This window comes from Pinus tabuliformis, chromosome X (assembly GCF_031772625.1).
Source record: "Pinus tabuliformis cultivar Carrire ecotype Pingquan chromosome X, CPIR1, whole genome shotgun sequence".
Taxonomy (NCBI): domain Eukaryota; kingdom Viridiplantae; phylum Streptophyta; class Pinopsida; order Pinales; family Pinaceae; genus Pinus; species Pinus tabuliformis.
Genome location: NC_142308.1, coordinates 137214987 through 137228963, shown reverse-complemented (window position 1 = coordinate 137228963; position 13977 = coordinate 137214987).

The window sequence follows — 13977 nt, the reverse complement described above, 5'->3', positions numbered from 1 at the left end:
AATATTTTTGTGCCCCTATTATCCCCATATTGTTATTACTGTGCCCCATAGAATCCCTCTATTGTTATTTTTGTAGCTTTATATTATTATTGTTAGGTCGGCTGGGTTATATTGTGACTCCTTAGACTCCTATATATAGAAAGGAGGTTTTGTCATTTGTATCATCCAAGAATTGTTCATTTAAGTAATGTAAAGGAGGTTGCCCCCTCGAAGAGGCTGAATTTTAAGACGTTGATCTATCTTTTCTATCTTTTTCTTGAGCTGGTTTCATAACATTTGGTATCAGAGCTTTGGATTCTAGGGTTTCGCTGCTCCAAACAGGTCATTGTGGAATTTTCGCTATAACTATTTTTCTACGATGTTTCAGAAGCTAAAAAAAACCCATTTGAGAAGACATTGCGTTGAATCTTGGGTCCAAATTTCAAAGCTTTTCGCGCTATATTTATGGAGATATGATATGAGGAAGTTGGTCTTTTTGCAGACTCCTGAATTACATTCCAAACAGGTGACCTGGGGAAAATCGTCATAACTTTTTCTCTGAGCATCGGATTGAAATTTCGTAAGAAGGTATAGAAAGAGAACGGATTGTAGTTTCTTGTAGATATCTTGTAGAGTCAAAGGTCGAAACAGTGACTCGTGGCACATCGTACAAGTTCGCTCTACTGAAATAGTCTATAATTAGGTCACTGTGGGAGATTTCGCATAACTCTTCCTTGGAGAATCCAATTTGGATTAGACTGGTGGCATTGGAAAGAGGACAAAGAGGGCTACTGCAGGTAACAATTTCAGAACTGGATGATTTGAATGTACAAAGATACATCAGAGGAAATATCGAGCTCCTACAAAGTGAAAAAAGGTGTGTAGATTCTTTTAAATTTTTGCTTAAGATTGGTTTGAAATTTATTTTGAAGGAATTCAAAGGGCATAATAGAGCATTATTATAGGTAACTAATGCCCCGAGGGAAGAAACTGCAAACACCTAGTAAGGAACCTGAAATCTCTAGCATGACTCATGAAGAAGAGGAAGAAATGCAACATGATATATCAAAATTACAAGACCAAGTGCAACAACTGTCCCTTGCACAAAAAGGAACAGAATCTAAGATGGATGGTTTAAAGAAAGATGTAGAAGCTAAGATGGATGGTTTAAAGAAAGGTGTAGAAGCTAAGATGGATTGTTTAAAGAAAGGCGTAGAAGCTAAGATGATTGACGTGGAAGCTAAGATGGATGATTTGAAGATAGATTTGAAGACAAACATGGAAGATTTGAAGACAGGCATGGAAGATTTGAAGACAGATTTAACAAAGTTTCTACAAGAAATGCTTACTAATGGTGAAAGGGTAGTAAAGGAAACTCATGATGAGAACAAAAGAAATGTTAATCATGATTTCGTAGACTCTAATGTTGGATCGAAGACCCACCATATTTCAAAAATCGATATGAGGAAGTTTGATGGCAAGGATCCCGCAACATGGATATTACAGATGGAGCAATTTTTCGATCTCAATAATGTGAAAAACACACAAAAGGTACATATTGAAACTTTATATTTGGAACCAAATCAGTTTGTATGGTATCAATGGCTTTGCTCTCGTAAACAATTTATCACTTGGGCAATTTTTACGGAAGAATTGATAGCACATTATGAGGATACAAAAAGCAACACTTTTTTTAGCCAATTGATAAGTCTCAAACAAAAGGGTTCAATAATGGAGCACATTGAGGAGTTCCAAAAATTGAACATAAGGGTAAAAAATATTTCAGAGGAGCATAGGATTGATTTGTTCATAGGGTCTTTAAGGGTAATATCCAACATGATGTTCGCCTTTGGGAACCTGATTCATTAGAGAAGGCATTCAGGTTAGCAAGAAAAATGGAAAGCAAAATTATGGCAACCAGGAAGCATACCACTCACAACTATAAAGACAGAAGTGTTGTTGCCCCTAGTCTTCCACAACCTATAAGGTTGACAACACAACAATTGGAAGAAAAAAGAGCAAAAGGGCTTTGTTACAGTTGTGATAGCAAATACACTAAAGGTCATAAGTGTGCTGAGAAGAAATTATTCTACATAGATTGTGAAGAGGAAGAAGAAAAGGAGCAAGAAGGGTCAAAAGAAGAGGATATGCTCAAAGAACAAAGCCTAGATAAAGAAGAAATGAATCCAACCATATCTTGTAATGCATTGGCGAGAATTACCACTCCTCAAACCATCAAGATAGAAGGACAAATCAAGAAGAAAAAGGTAATAGTGTTGATTGATTCAGGAAGTACCCACAATTTTATTCATTGTAAGGTAGCAAAAGAATTGAATTGCTTCTTATATCCAGCACCAGAGTGTCAAGTGATGGTTGCAAATGGAGGAACAATAAATTGCTCTGGAAAGTGCCATAATATCAAGCTATCCATGGGAGAATATGTATTGACTAGCCCAATGCTTTCCATTCCAATGGGAGGTGCTGATGTTGTACTAGGAGTCCAATGGCTACAATCCTTGGGTACAATAGCTTTTAATTTTCAAGAACTTTTCATCAAATTTTCTACGAAAGGAAAGGAAGTTGAATTAAAGGGTGTTAAAGGGAAACCAGGAAAGTTAATCAGCTCTAATGGTATGACAAAGCTTCTAAAAAAGGAACAAAGAGGTGTAATTGCACAATTATGTTCGCTAGATGTTTCCACATTGGAATCATCTATTTCTCCAGATCTCCAAAAAGTCTTGGACAATCATTCCAAGGTATTTGAGACTCCCAAAGGTCTCCCACCTATGCGTGATCATGATCATGCTATTCATCTGATTCCAGGAAGTGTTCCTCCAAACATCAGGCCGTACAGATATCCCATGCCCAAAAGAGTGAAATTGAACGTATGGTTGCAGAAATGCTAGAGGCTGGTATAATTCAACCGAGTCAAAGTTCTTTCTCTGCTCCAGTAGTATTGGTGCACAAGAAGGATGGATCATGGCACATGTGTCCAGATTATAGGGAGCTCAACAAGCTCACTATTAAAGATAAGTTTCCCATTCCTGTCATTGATGAATTACTGGATGAATTGCATGGATCAATTTACTTCACCAAGTTGGATCTTCATTTAGGATATCATCAAATCAGAATGAAGATTGAAGACATTCCGAAAACAACATTTAGAACTCATGAGGGTCATTATGAATTTTTGGTCATGCCTTTTGGCCTTACCAATGCACCTTCAACATTTCAAGGTTTGATGAATTCAATTTTCAAACCATTCCTTAGAAAATTTGTGTTAGTATTTTTTGATGATATACTAATCTACAGCAAGTCTTGGAAGGATCATGTTGAACATGTTGACAGGGTGCTACAACTATTGGAGGAAAAACAATTATATGCAAAAAGATCCAAATGTTTCTTTGGAGTCCAAGAGGTGGAATATCTGGGTCATATTGTATCTCATGAAGGGGTTAAGGTAGACCCTAGCAAAATTAAAGCCATTAAGGAATGGAAAATCCCCACATCCATAAAGCATCTGTGAGATTTTCTCGGCTTGACAGGGTATTATCGCAAGTTTGTTAAGAATTATGGGAGAATAGCAGCACCTCTAACAACATTATTGAAGAAAGATGCATTTTCATGGACTCCGGAAGCAACAAAGGCCTTCGAACATCTTAAAGAGGCAATGTGCCAAGCACCGATCTTAGCTACACCGAACTTCACAAAAACCTTTATTGTGGAATGTGATGCTTCAGGAAATGGAATTGGTGTTGTTCTAATGCAAGATGAAAGACCCATTGCTTTTGAAAGTCGTCCAATCAAGGGAAAGTTTTTACACAAAGCTATTTATGAGAAGGAAATGTTGGCAATACTCCATGCACTTAAGAAATGGCGACCCTACCTAATGGGAAGACACTTCAAGGTAAAAACGGATCATGATAGCCTTAAATACTTTTTAGAACAAAGATTATCCTCTGAAGAGCAACAAAAGTGGGTCACAAAGATGTTGGGTTATGACTTTGAAATCATCTACAAAAAAGGGAAGCAAAATGTGGTGGCAGATGCACTCTCAAGAAAGGATGAGGATGTGGAAGCATTGTTGTGCGCCATTTCTATTATCCAACCAGATTGGATAAACGAAGCAAGGGAGGAATGGAAGAATGACGAAGAAGTGTGGGCACTTATTCGAAAGTTACAACAAGATTCCAGTACGTCTGATACATTTAGCTGGCAAAATGATTCGTTATGGTACAAAGATCGCTTATACCTCTGTAAGAATTCCCAGCTAAAACAAAAGATTCTTATGGAATTGCACACTTCTCCCTTAGGAGGGCACTCAGGATTTTTAAAAACTTACCACAGGGTTAAGAAGAAATTTTTTTGGGATGGCCTTAAATCAGATATTCAAAAGTTTGTGGTGGAATGTTTGGTTTGCCAACAAAATAAAGTTGAAACAATTAAGACATCGGGTCTATTACAACCTTTATCCATTCCAAGCCAATGTTGGGAGGAGGTTTCAATGGATTTTATCACAGGTTTACCCAAGTCTGAGGGAAAGAGTGTCATCATGGTGGTAGTTGACAGACTTACCAAGTATGCACACTTTTGTGCATTATCACATCCATTTAAAGCCAGTACAGTTTCTACTGCATTTATGGAAACAATTCAAAAGCTACATGGAAACCCAAAGATTATTGTAAGTGACAGAGATCCCATTTTCACTGGAAATTTTTGGATAGAATTATTTTCTTGTCTTGGTACTCAGTTAGCTCATAGCTCATTTTATCGTCCTCAATCTGATGGGAAAACTGAGATAGTAAACAAATGTTTGGAAGGATATCTTCATTGCTTTGTATCTGTTAAACAGACACAATGGGTCAAATGGTTGCCTCTGGCTGAATGGTGGTATAACACTTCCTTCCATACAGCAACAAAAATGACCCCATTTATGGCACTTTATGGGTATCAGCCACCATCCATCACATCATATTCAAGAGAAAATGATAAGGTTCAGGCAGTGGAACATCACATCGAACATCAACAACAAGTCCTCCAACTCTTAAAGGATAACCTCGTGTTGGCACATAATAGAATGAAACAACAGACAGATCAACATCGCAGCGAAAGAAGTTTTGATGTAGGTGATTGGGTATTCCTACGGCTACAACCATATAAGGAAATGTCCCTCAAGCAAGCTAAGAAGGATAATAAATTATCACCAAAGTATTATGGTCCATACAAGATGTTGCAAAGGAATGGTACTATGGCATACAAATTGGAGCTTCCTGCAGCTTCTCGATCGCACCCAGTTTTCCATGTTTCATGTTTAAAGAAGGTTATAGGCGACAAGCTCCGAGTTCAAACAATATTGCCAGAACTTGACAAGGAAAGAAAAATTATATTGGAACCGGAAGCAGTCATAGAAACAAGAACTCGACAGCTACGAAATCGATCAATTTCGGAGTATCTTATCAAGTGGAATAACTTATCCGCTGAAGATTCCACATGGGAGGATGAGAATTTTATACAGAAGTATCCAGAACTACTCAAGCGTTGAGGACAACACTTTTTTGAAGGAGAGGGGCATGTTGGGTCCCTATAATACTAGTGATTACCCCATTACTATTGTAGTTGTACCCATTATTAATATTGTTGTGCCCCTATTATCCCCATATTGTTATTACTGTGCCCCATAGAATCCCTCTATTGTTATTTTTGTGGCTTTATATTATTATTGTTAGGTCGGCTGGGTTATATTGTGACTCCTTAGACTCCTATATATAGAAAGGAGGTTTTGTCATTTGTATCATCCAAGAATTGTTCATTTATGTAATGTAAAGGAGGTTACCCCCTCGAAGAGGCTGAATTTTAAGACGTTGATTTATCTTTTCAATCTTTTTCTTGAGCTGGTTCCATAACATCATTACTGTGGAAAAAAATTTGGGACCACTCAAGATTTTGACGCTGACAAGTGAATGGTACCACCTTGCTCAGCCTGTCGACCTGATTCTTATGGGCTAAGTCTCCTATAAGCGTCCTGGGAGGGTCTCAGACTTTTTTTTTTTTTTTGTTACTCTGAAAGGAGTTTTACTCCTCGCTTAGGAATACTGCAGTAGCCGATTCCCAGAAAAGTTAATTCTGCCCAATGTCCTGCGAGAATCACGCCCAGGTATAGGAGCCACAAAAATAGTTAGATCTGTCGGAAAAACCCTTAAATGCAGAGTGTGAGTAGGAATGTGGTAGTGATCAAACCCCTGCTACTAGATCTGAATGGCGGATCTGATTGTTGCGACTGCTACAAAACCCAAATTTCTAGATCTGAATGGCGAATCTGATAGATTTGATTAGCAGATCTGATAGATCTGAATGGTGGATCTAAGAGATCTAAATGGTGGAACTGATTGTTGCGGTTGCGACAGAACCCAACCTGTTAGATTTGATCTGGCAAAGATGATGCGTGATCTAGAGAGAGACAAGGGAACTATGGTCTCAAGGAGTGTCAGGTGCTACCGATCGCAATATACATAAGGGTCCGACAGTAGTACTCGGCCCAATCTTTCAGGGCACTATCCAAGGAGGATCAACCCTACCCTTAGTCGTACAACCCGACTACCCTATCGTACGTGTGAGTAATCTCCTCGAGTGTTGTTCTCGGTGTACTGTAGCAGCAAGACGGCTAACGATTTATCTATGCGAGGTTTCAAGAGAGCCTAGGGGGCTTTCGATATACCCAAAGGGTACTTGGAAGATAGTCTGTGAGCAGTTCTGTCTAATGCGCTACTACTCAAAGGGGTACCCACAAGGGTTACAAGGGAGTCCAACAAGCGTGACAACCTCTTGTATTTCCTGTGTGCATGCCTCCCCAAATCCATAGGTTTATGCGCTCAATGACAAATGCCGTGGTTTAAAGACGCTGGAACACGTCTCTAGCAAAAAAAAAAATTCTGCTAAAAATGGAGATCCCACCGGCCCTGGAAAGTACTCTGATACCTCTTGTTATGCTCTTGACCTACAAGAAGATACCAGAATAACAAATATGTGAAGAAATATACCCAGAACACAGAACAATAAGAAATAACGACATGTATTTTATTATTCAGAAATGAAAGCAATGTTCACTTGCCTCTTCGAGGGGGAAACCTCCAATAGAGTTGGGCTCAATTACAAAATAAGACACGACGCTCCTCAAGGGGAGTCTTTATCCTTTATATAGGATTCATACATGCAATACCATGGGTCAGTACCATGGTTCTTATTAATACCATCTATCTAATACCATGGCCCATTTGCAACTAACTGTGGTCCCTTCTTTAAATGTGGGTCAACCACTTACAATTATTAATATGGGCTTTATTGACTCTTTAACTAACTATAACTATGACTCGACCCTATTACATAAATAAGGGGGTTAGGGTTGGACCCTAACAGATTATATATTTCTTTTAATTGTCGTGCTAGTGGAAGGAGATAATTATTTTTTACTTGGAGACATCTTTTCATCCTATTGATGGCCATATAAGAATCACCCATGACTAAATCTTATTAATGCTTCTTTCCAAAGCATAATTTAATAAGTAGTATAGGGCCTTGAATTCCCCTTCGTTATTTGTTCCTTTTCCTATGATACTTTTAACCTGAAATATGTCTTTAAAATATGTTTTATTTTCTATGTTGTTAAGACATATATTATAAAAGAAATAAAAATTACATACTTTAAAAACAAAAATAAGTTTATTTAGTCTAGCATTTGTTGTTTTCCCTTTCTTTAATTACTATACTTATATGTTTATCCCATTTTTTTCCTTTCTTGATTTTAGAGATATGTTTTCAACAATGAGCACCTTCACTATTTTGTAGCCAACTATTATAATTTTATTCGCAGTGGAGTTTATCACTTCAAAAATACCTAAAAAGTAAGTAATATTAAAAATATAATAAAATTTAATAGAGTAGAAAGGGGTAAAACATACAAAGAGGATTTGCTAGTGCTAACAGTTAATGGTAAGTGGTATCTTCACACTTAATGACTTGATTCACCACGAAGGAAATGATTCAATGAGAGTCCACGAGCTTAAAACTAAGGTAATCATTCATGCCTCTTCTTGAGACACCATCACGGGAGGTTGAAGTGTCGAACTTGATAAGAATATTTTCAAGATCAACGATAAATTAATGGTGAATTACCTCAACAGTGTTGAGAAAAAGACATTTGACATATCATACATTACTTTCAAGTTGTACAAGACATTTTTGTGCTTGGTTGGGTATACCTTGACTCATGTCTAGAGAGAGGGGCGGTAGAAATAGATTTTAGCCTTTCGAAGAAGGTATATTCGATATGAGGATTGTCCCCTATCCCATCTTGTTAGAATGCATGTAATAATATTTCATCCATGGTATTGATATCCCATAAGAAATCAACCATACCTACCTCTATGTTATTGTGCCGATAGGTGATCTACAACTTAGTATGGGGTAGATGTGTAGGTGTTTGTAACAACTCTGGTGAAAATTCCATGTAATAAAAGTTAATAAAGACAAAATAATAACCATGGATTATGGGACACTTATTCCTAACTAAATGTTGGGAAAAAACATCCTAGTGTGGGTGCTCATTTGGTTTATTATAGCTAAGGAAATTGGCAAAGGCAATGGCTAAGGAATTTGGAAAGGCAAATTGACATTTTTGGCACATTAATTTATGAAAATAACGAAAATTAGGAGAAAAGGAAGGTGAAAGGTCACAGGTTGCATGTGAGGAGGAAAATGAAGGAAAATAATGGAAAAATAAGAAAATAGAGGCCTAACTGATAAAAAGGCTTATGAGGATCAGTGGGTACCTTTTTTTAGTTCAGTTTTGGAGCTCTCTCATTATTGTCTCACTCTCTCTCTCTCTCTCTCACTCTTGGACACTTAGAGTTTTCTTGGAGCACTTTGGCATTGGATCAAGAAAGACAAAGAAGGCAAGAGGAAGGAAGGAACAAGAAAGGAAGAGCAAGATCAAGCAACTAAAACAAGATTCTTTGTAGGTATCGATTTTCATGTGTGATTTCCTTGCTAGATTTGGGATTCATGGTATTGCGTGTGGTCCTTTGCTATCAAGGCATGGGTTTTTCCAGGTGTGACAAGTGTTTTCAACCTAGCCTTGCCATTTCTAGATATCCATGGTGTGATGGGGTTCTCATGTTTTGGTTGAGTTGGATTTCCAGATGGATTCGAAGCTGAGTGAGGTGGATCTTTGAATAAAAGAACACATGGCCTAGTAACCCCTCAACCAAACTATGGGTTGTGGTAAAGCCACATTTTGTGTTGCCTCAGTGGGAATAGGAACCCTCAACTGATGAATGGAGGTCTATACAGTAAATCCTAGAGGTGGATGCTCCCCTTCAGGCCTAGTAATCCTGGGATGGGATATGCAGTAAATCCTGGAGAGTGGAGTCTTGATTTAGGGCCTAGTGATTCGGTGTGGATTGTGGTAAAGCCTGAGAGACTAGGAGACAAGAGAATTCCTCATGGTGTAGGTGGAGAAATTCAGTGGCATCCATACTTGCTTTGGACTAATGATCTGGTGGAGATCATGGTAAAGTCTATTATTACATGTTTATTGTTTTGTCTTAGTGATCCAGTGTGGATTGCGGTAAAGCCTGGTTTCTATTGATGAGGGTGAGGTGGTTTAGCTTCGAGATGCCCTGGTTGGTTCTTTTGGTTTGAGTCCCACATTCATGCTTGTAATATGGCATGGGGATGATTGGTTGAATAGAGATTTGGCTAAGCTAATTTATGGTCGGGTGGAACATGGTAGTCTTATACCAGGTTGGATTTTGCATTCATTAATAAGAGGTTCTTTCCTTGGTATCTTATGTGTAAATGTACTAGTTTATATGTGGATTCTATGGCTGATGTATCCTTGATATTTCTACTGTTATTATGCTGGTTATAAGCATGTATTATGACAGTGATGATGTATGGCTTTCCTCATGTTTTGATTTGTAAATGAATGAATTATTTATCTATGACCTAATAGATGATAATGCAACTAAATATATAAGGCAACAATGCTTCTTAGCAATCCTAAGATAAGTATGAGACCTCTATGCTCAGATATGTTGTTTAAACCTATAGATTACATATTTGTGAAATGTTTGACGAAATGACTGTCATGGCTAGTAGGCGTATGGTCTATACCTTGTCAATGTTTTTGCAAATGTATCATTGTTTTGTTGTGTAAATTCATTTTTGAACCTATCATTGAGTTATGGGCAATGAATCGGGCTCTGGGCATGAAAACGTGGCACAAATCCCAGAGTCGCAAGCATAGGTCTCAGGAGAAAAGTCCCCAGATGCACACAACCTTGTTGTGCGAGTGTCTGGAGCTTCCTAGATGCACCCTAGTACATATCAAGGGATCGTCTAGGGGTTTGATGCATTAAAACTTCAGTTGGTCTTAGGTGACAGTTACTTGAGTGATTGGGATGGCTCCAGGGAGTTTTGTTCCTGATGTGGAAGGTCTGTGTGGTGTGTTTTCATCGATTCCACTTCCTTAAGGTCACCTAGAAGGTTGAATCCCATTATAGTGGCCTCTTGTTGCATATTTACCCTGGTTGGCTTGTTACTTGGGTAGATGTGGGATGAGGGTGTTACAGAGTGGTATCAAAGCATGGTTTACCCCTTGGACTGGATGGGCGGTGTATGTTGGTCATGCGTTTATGTTGTTTTCATGTGTGTTATTCATCCTTGTGGTCTATATGCTTGTTGCATATGCATGGTGTCGGTTATGGTTGTAATGATGTCGCCATGTGAAAGATGATGTTGTTGTTGTGAAGTGTGTCGTCATGAGTGTATGATTTATTACAAGTTGGTTATGCTTGTGTATTGTTAATGTACATTGGTATGATTGTTGTTGTCATGCATGAGGTAATGGTATGTGTAGTTGATATGGTCATGCACTGATGATTGGACTCTAGCTAGAATAATGTTTATGTGTTGATACACCTATTTGTTATATGTCTATATGTTGTTATGATTATGCTTGTACATGTATTACACTGATTTGGTTGATCTTGCAGACGATGTATCCTCCCTGAATTTTTCTAAGGTACATTGGTTTAACTGACATAGTGTGCCTTGCAAGAAAGAGATACAAAATGACTAGAAAAATGGTAGACTACATATATTCTCCCTATGAATCAGATGAACATTGTGGTGTTTGGAACTCTTCTAATTTAGCAAACGCATTGACTCAGCTTGAAGGAAGAAATAAGGAGTTGTAAGGAGAACAATGACAAAATAATGCAGGAATAAGAGAAACAAGTAGATGTTAATGCAATACTCCTTCAGAGTTTGTCAGAATTGCAATGACAGGGGCCACTTCGGATCAACCATGGGAAGGAGGACAAAACTAATGGGGCATATGGCAACAAGTCTCATGGTTGTTACCGGTCAGATAGAGATGACACAGTGAGAGATGGCAGGTTGTTGGATACTCCAGATAGGAGAGGTGATGGACACATGTACTACTTTAGTTCTAGTTCTGATAGGCATCATGATCGTCATTGTTATCATCCTTATAGGAGGAGTGATAGGGGATACTTTCCATATGAATTTAAGAAATCAAAGCCACCTACTTTTGATGGAGATTTGAAGAAGCTGGAAGATGCAAAGGCTTGGATACTTGGGATGAAGAAGTTCTTTGAGTTGCATAATTACATAGATAATATGAAGGCCAAAGTAGTTATCTTCAGCCTAAGAGGTAAAGTAGATATCTGGTGGGAAGATGTGAAGCGGGTCAGAGACATCAAGACAGAGGAATTGAGTTGGCATGAGTTCAAGAGGCTTTTCAGGAAGAAGTACTTGTCAGATAGGTATTATGACTATGAGGCCAAAGAATTCTATGAGCTAAAGATGGGATCAATGACAAATGAAGAATGCTAAAGTTCAATGATTTGTCAGTGGTTTGCCATTATCATTTAGAGATCAAATTGAGAATGATGAGCCTCGGTCACTTGAGGAAGTTATTAGGAAATTGAACTATTTCTATGAGCAGTCGAATCGTAAGAATGAATCTCAACAAGGATGGAAAGGGAAAGATAAAGGTAAAGGTAAATGGCAGCCGAAAAGAACAAGGCCTCAGAATGCAAAAGAGAAAGAAAATGTGGCACCACAAAAGAAGTTCAATGTAGCTAGGCAGGGACATGGATCATAGAAGCAACATAGAGGTGATGGTACTGGATGGTTGGAGTGTTGGACATCTAGTAAGGAGAATCTCAAGAGAGGTTGTCCACAAAATCAGGGTGGTAGGCCTCAGATATACAATGCACAGGAGGCGCAGATTGTTGGGGATGTTGGTTAGAGTGTTCCTCGCATCTATGCAGCACTGGATAATAGGCAAACATACCATCAGGGATCTATCATTGAGATGGATGGTAAGCTTTGTGATCAAGTTGTTTATATTTTGATTGACCCTAGATCTAATTATAGTTATGTTAGTCCTGACTTGGTGGATAAGTTTGGTTTGAATAAAGAAGTGTGTGTATAATCTTGGTTAGTGTAGTTGACTATAGGTATAAAGAAAAGAGTTCATCATTAGGTAAGAGCTTGTGCATTTGAGTTGAATGGCATGTATACATTAGCGCACTTGAATGCATTTCCGTTGGGATCATTCACATGACCAAGGTGGATTGTTATGACAAATCCATTGAGTGCTTGGATGACAATGGGGAACCAAGAGTCTTATAGGGAAAGAAGAAGGTCACGTTAGTTAGGATGGTGACAGCTATTTAGGCAACCCGTAGTCGCAGAAAAGGGTGTGTGTTATTTGTAGTGTACATTTCTAGCAACAAAGGCAGGGAAGTTGAGGATGTAGATGTTTTGAGCAGGTACCTAATTCTATAATAATTTCAAGATGTGTTTCCCGCAGATATTTTAGCATTTCCACCTCACAGGGAAGCAGACTTTTCTATTGAGTTGGTACTAGGGGAAACACCAACATCAAAAGCACCATATAGGATGAGCACTCCAAAGTTGGCAGAATTGAAGTTGTAGTTAAAGGAAATGCTTGAAAATGGATAAATTAGGCCAAGTGTATCACCTTGGAGCGCACCGGTATTGTTTGTAAAGAAGAAGGATGGTACTCTCAAGCTATGCATTGACTACAGGAAGTTGAATGAAGTGACCATTAAGAACAAGTATCAGTTTTTGAGGATTGATGACTTGTTTGATCAGTTGAAGGGAACAATAGTGTTCTTGAAGGTTGATATGAGATCCAGATATCATTAGGTACGCATTAAAGAGGAGGACATCTACAAGAAAACTTTCTGAACTAGGTATGGGAATTATGAGTTTTTGGTAGTTCCATTTGGTTTGATTAATGATCCAACTACCTTTGTGTGTTTGATGAATAGTGTGTTGCGTCCCTATTTGGACAAGTTTGTTATTGTGTTCATTGATGATATATTAGTATATTCTAAAAATGAAGAAGAACATGTCAAACATTTAGCAGCAGCGTTGATATTGTTGAGAGAGCATCAGTTGTATGTTAAGCTCAATAAATGCAGTTTCTTTCAGACTAAGGTACATTACTTGGGACATGTTGTCTCTAAGGAGGGAATAGCAGTGGATCCAGAGAAGATAAGAGCTATCATGGAGTTGAAAGCTCATAGAAATGTGGATGAGGTAAGGTCATTCATGGGGTTAGGAGGTTATTATAGGAGGTTCATCGGGAACTTCTCATAGATTGCTTATCCTATTATATCATTGCAAAGGAAAGGTAACAAGTTTGAATGAACAAAGGAATGCGCGACCAGTTTTGAGTAGTTGAAGCAGTTGTTGACACATGCTCCAGTGTTAAAGATCATAGATCCAGACAAAGAGTTCGTGGTATGTACAAATGCTTGTAAAAGATGACTTGGTGGAGTCCTTATGCAAGAAGGACAAGTGGTATGCTATGAATCACAAAAACTAAATGAACATGAGAAAAACTATCCGGCACATGATCTTGACTTGGCAGTGATCATG